Source organism: Bison bison, unplaced genomic scaffold (assembly GCF_000754665.1).
Source record: "Bison bison bison isolate TAMUID 2011002044 unplaced genomic scaffold, Bison_UMD1.0 scf7180017864468, whole genome shotgun sequence".
Classification (NCBI taxonomy): Eukaryota; Metazoa; Chordata; class Mammalia; order Artiodactyla; family Bovidae; genus Bison; species Bison bison.
Window position 1 is genome coordinate 657,855 of NW_011495029.1, and position 4,753 is coordinate 662,607.

A 4,753-nucleotide genomic window follows, 5' to 3' on the forward strand; every position below is an offset into this window, starting at 1 on the left:
TTAAAGCTCAACATTCAGAAAATGAAGATCATGGCATTCGGTCCCATCACTTCATGGGAAATAGATGGGGAAACAGTGGAAACAGTGTCAGACTTTATTTTTGGGGGCTCCAAAATCACTGCAGATGGTGACTGCAGCCATGAAATTAAAATATGCTTACTCCTTGGAAGGAAAGTTATGACCAACCTAGATAGCATATTCAAAAGCAGAGACATTACTTTGCCAACAAAGGTCCAGCTAGTCAAGGCTACGGTTTTTCCTGTGGTCATGTATGGATGTGAGAGTTGGACTGTGAAGAAGGCTGAGAGCCGAAGAATTGATGCTTTTGAATTGTGGTGTTGGAGAAGACTCTTGAGAGTCCTTTGGACTGCAAGGAGATCCAACCAGTCCATTCTGAAGGAGATCAGCCCTGGGATTTCTTTGGAAGGAATGATGCTAAAGCTGAAACTCCAGTACTTTGGCCACCTCATGCAAAGAGTTGACTCATTGGAAAAGACTCTGATGCTGGGTGGGATTGGGGGCAGGAGGAGAAGGGGACGACAGAGGATGATGGCTGGATGGCATCACTGACTCGATGGACGTGAGTCTGGGTGAACTCCGGGAGTTGGTGATGGACAGGGAGGCCTGGCGTGCTGCGATTCATGGGGTCGCAAAGAGTTGGACACGACTGAGCAACTGAACTGAGTCATGTCTGGTGGCAGAATTGCCCGTTACTTCCTCTGGATCATTAACCTTCTTGAAGGATCCTTCCTAAAGCAGAGAAAGGGCCGCCCACCCCCACCCCCGTGTAGACCATCCCTGACCTTCTCTCTGAGGGCTGCCCCCAACCAGTGTAGACCATCCCTGACCATCTCTCTGAGGGCTGCCCCCCCACCCCCAGTGTAGACCATCCCTGACCTTCTCTCTGAGGGCTGCCCCTCCCAGTGTAGACCATCCCTGACCATCTCTCTGGCGATGCTGACAAGCGGGCCTTTTGTGATGATTATGCAAGAAGCCTTTCAATAACTGACCCTCTGCTCCAGCAAGAAGCTTTGAATTTTGCAGAACTGCTGGAGCAAAGTAATTTCTCATCTGGCACTGGCTCCCATAAGTCTCACAACCATCTCAGAATTGTCTCTGAAGTGCTCTGCCTAACCGATTGCCCTCCGCTCATTTCTCGAGAGTTAACAGATGTGAGATTTAGAGGAGAGGGTGACAAGTGGCCCGGGACCTGGAGAAGCTGTTGTGGTGAGAGGGGCCACTTCTCACTGGAGCACATCCAAATTGGCATCGTGGTGAATATAGAAAAAGCTAGAAAGTTTAACGGCCTCCATGGCTTCCCTGGTGACTCAGATGGTGATGAATTTGCCTGCAATGCAGGAGACCTGGGTCTGATCCCTGGGTTGGAAAGATCCCCTGAGGAAGGGCATGGCAGCCCTCTCCGTATTCTTGCCTAGAGAACCCCAGGGACAGAGGAGTCTGGCAGGCTACAATCCACAGGGTCGCAAAGAGTCAGATGTGGCTGAGCAACTAACAGTTTTACTTTCACACGCTCAGGGGCCTCCATTATCAGAGCACCTTCCACGCTGGTCCCTTGGTTGCTGCTTCCCTGCTGCATTCTCCTCCCAGTGGCAAATGGTTACCTACTTAAATTTTTTTTTGTGAAACTTATTTTTTGAAAATTTATTTACGTTACCATATATAAAATAGGTAGCCAATGGGAATTTGCTGTATGGTTCAGGAAACTCAAACAGGGGCTCTGGATCAACCTAGAAGCAGGGGATGGGGAGGGAGGTGGAAGGGAGTTTCAAAAGGGGAGGGGATATATGTATACCTATGGCTGATTCATGTTAAGATTTGACAGAAAACAGCAAAATTCTGTAAAGCAATTATGCTTCAATAAAAAATAAATCAATTTAAAAAAGAATAATAAACGGGACTTCAATGGTAGTTAAAAATTTTTTTTATTTATTTATAGCTGCTGGGTCTTCATTGCTGCAAATGGGCTTTGTCTAGTTACAGAGAGCAGGCTGCTCATTGCTGTTGCCTCCCTTGTTGCCGAGTGTGGGCTCTAGGGAGCGTAGCTTCAGTAGTTGTGATTCCCAGGCTCTGCGCAGGCGCAGTAGTTGTGGCTCTTGGGCTTAGTTGTTCCCGTGACACGTGAAATCCCTGGTCAGGAATGGAACCGCATGTCCCCTGCACTGGCAGGCAAATTCTTAACCACTGGTGGTCCACACCGGGGAAGTCCCAACTAGCCACTTTTTAATTCGTGTTCCTAAATATGGGATGCACATCATTTACCTACCCCGTAGGACAGACAGCTGTAGTGGGTCTCAGCATGGGCTCTGGGGTCAGATAAACCAGGGGTGGGCCTGACTCCTACACGGTTTTAGTTTGGAGTTCGCCCAGGAGACCCTGCCCAAGGACGTCAGCACAGTGTTTTAGGGTGAACCAATTCCTGAAAGTACTACTTGGGGAGTGGGGTGGAGACATGAGACAGGGCGGGGAGGGGACCTCTGGGAGGGCCCAGCACTAAGCGAACTGCTGCGGAGGGCAGCTTAGCCCCATGGAGACTCGGGGACACTGCATGGAGCTGGAGTCACCCCAGCTCCACGGAGGGAGCTGGCAGGTACTTATCCGCCCCAACATCCGGCCCTGGTTGGAGGTGCACAGCTGCGACCCTCCGTATGTCCGCCTTGCCCTGTGCGGGGGCAGGATGTCCACAGCCAGGAACAAAAACCCACTGGACAGAGAGTCTTGGGTCATCAGGGTGAGGGATGGAGGCCCTGCAGGAGCCGCGGTGACCGCTCCCCTCCCCCAACATGGGGCTGCCTGCCCTAGGCCCTTGGGCGTCTCAGATCTGATCCCCATAAAGCCCCAAATGCAGACACACCTTCTACCACTTCCCTGAGAAGGCAGAGTGGGAACGGAGGTAATTCAGAAAAGAGCTGGTTGAGATGCGGTTTGGGGTCCAGGCTGGCTGCTCAGGCCCTTCTCTGGCTGCACTGATGGAGGAGGATGCCCCTCACAAACGACCTCCTCATGCCTATACAAGCCTGAATGTCAGGTTCACCCGATTCAGATCTTCCCAGGCTAATGTCCTGCAGAGTGGTAGCAGGGGCACTGGGGCTGGGGCATCTTTACTCTAGGGGCAGAGTCGGAAGGAGACTGAGGGCTTTGGGAAGAGCTCTCAGAGTTACTATGATGACTCAACAAGGTGATGCTTCTGAAGTGCTTAGCTGCATAAGGAGCAAGTAATCATCCAAAAATCATTTGTGGAGGAGATGAGTATGCTTTTAATTTTCATTTTCTATGTTCATTTTTATTGGCTGTGTGGTTTGGACAAATTACCTAACCTCTCTGAACCTCAGTGTTTTTCATCCATGTCACCCTTGGGGGGTCATAGTGTGGATTAAGAGATGGCATGTATTACATATGGGCTTCTCTGATAGCTCAGTTGGTAAAGAATCCACCTGCAATGCAGGAGACCCGGTTCAATTCCTGGGTCTGGAACATCCGCTGGAGAAGGGATAGGCTACCCACTTCAGTGTTCTTGGGCTTCCCTTGTAGCTCAGCTGGTAAAGAATCTGCCTGCAATGCAGGGGACCTGGGTTCGATCCCTGGGTTGGGAAGATCCCCTGGAGAAGGGAATGGCTACCCACTCCAGTATTCTGGCCTGGAGAATCCCATGGATGGCAAAGAGTCTGACACGATTGAGCAACTTTCACTTTCATATATTATATTGGAGAAGGAAATGGTATCTCACTCCAGTATTCTTGTCTGGATAATCCCATGGACAGAGGAGCCTGGTGGGCTACAGTCCATGGGGTCACAAAGAGTCGGACACAACTGAAGTGACTTAGCAGCGGCAGCGTATATTATATACAAGCATCTGGTGCATACATAGTAAGTACTCAACAAAGGAAGAGGCAAATGTGGCCTTGTCCAGCCCCAGAACTGGAGCCCAACACAGTCATATTCTCCAGGTTTGTGACTGAAAGAAGAGTTCTGAGCCCTGACTTCCAATTTTCCCTATTCATCCTTCCCCATCTCTGGTCCTTCTTCACTCCCTCACCCCTCATCTGCATCCTTTCCCTGCACTTGGACATTCCATCCATCATTCAGCTTTCTGCCCAGGTGCAGGCTGCTCCCGCTGTTATCAAAAGGCACTCAGGAACCCACTGGCCAGCTCCTCCTCCCAGCCCGAGCTCCCTCCCTACCTGTTCCCAGCTTCTCCCAGACAGAAGGGAGACAGAGATAATGAATGAGGCTCCTCTGAGCATAACAATGAAGGAAAGGAGTTGTGTTCAGCCGATGAACAAAGTAGAAAGGGAGCTCGGAGGGTGACGATGAGATGTTGGGGCTATGGATGATGGGTGGTTGGAGGCTGGTGACACTCAGCCTAGACCTGGAGGATGCTGAGCAGGGAGGACTTCCGCTTGGCTCCTCCCTCCCTGCTGCGTTTGGAAGGTCCTTGTGGATGAGGTACCGTGGAAGGGTGGGAAGGTGGGAGATGAGTTCAAGTCCTCTTTCTGCTCTGCACTTCTGTGAGGCCTTGAGTGAGTCACTGGCCACGTGGCCATATCCACATCATGCCACCTTTTGTGTGCCAGGCCCTGGGATCCAGCAGGAAACCCCACAGACATACTCTCAACATCTTACAATCTCTGGGGCACTTGGCTGTGAATTGGTGGTTACACTCCCCCCACCCCCTCTACACCTGTAATGCGGGCAGTTTATGGGCTCTGATCCCAGCTGGGGGCATCGTCTGGGT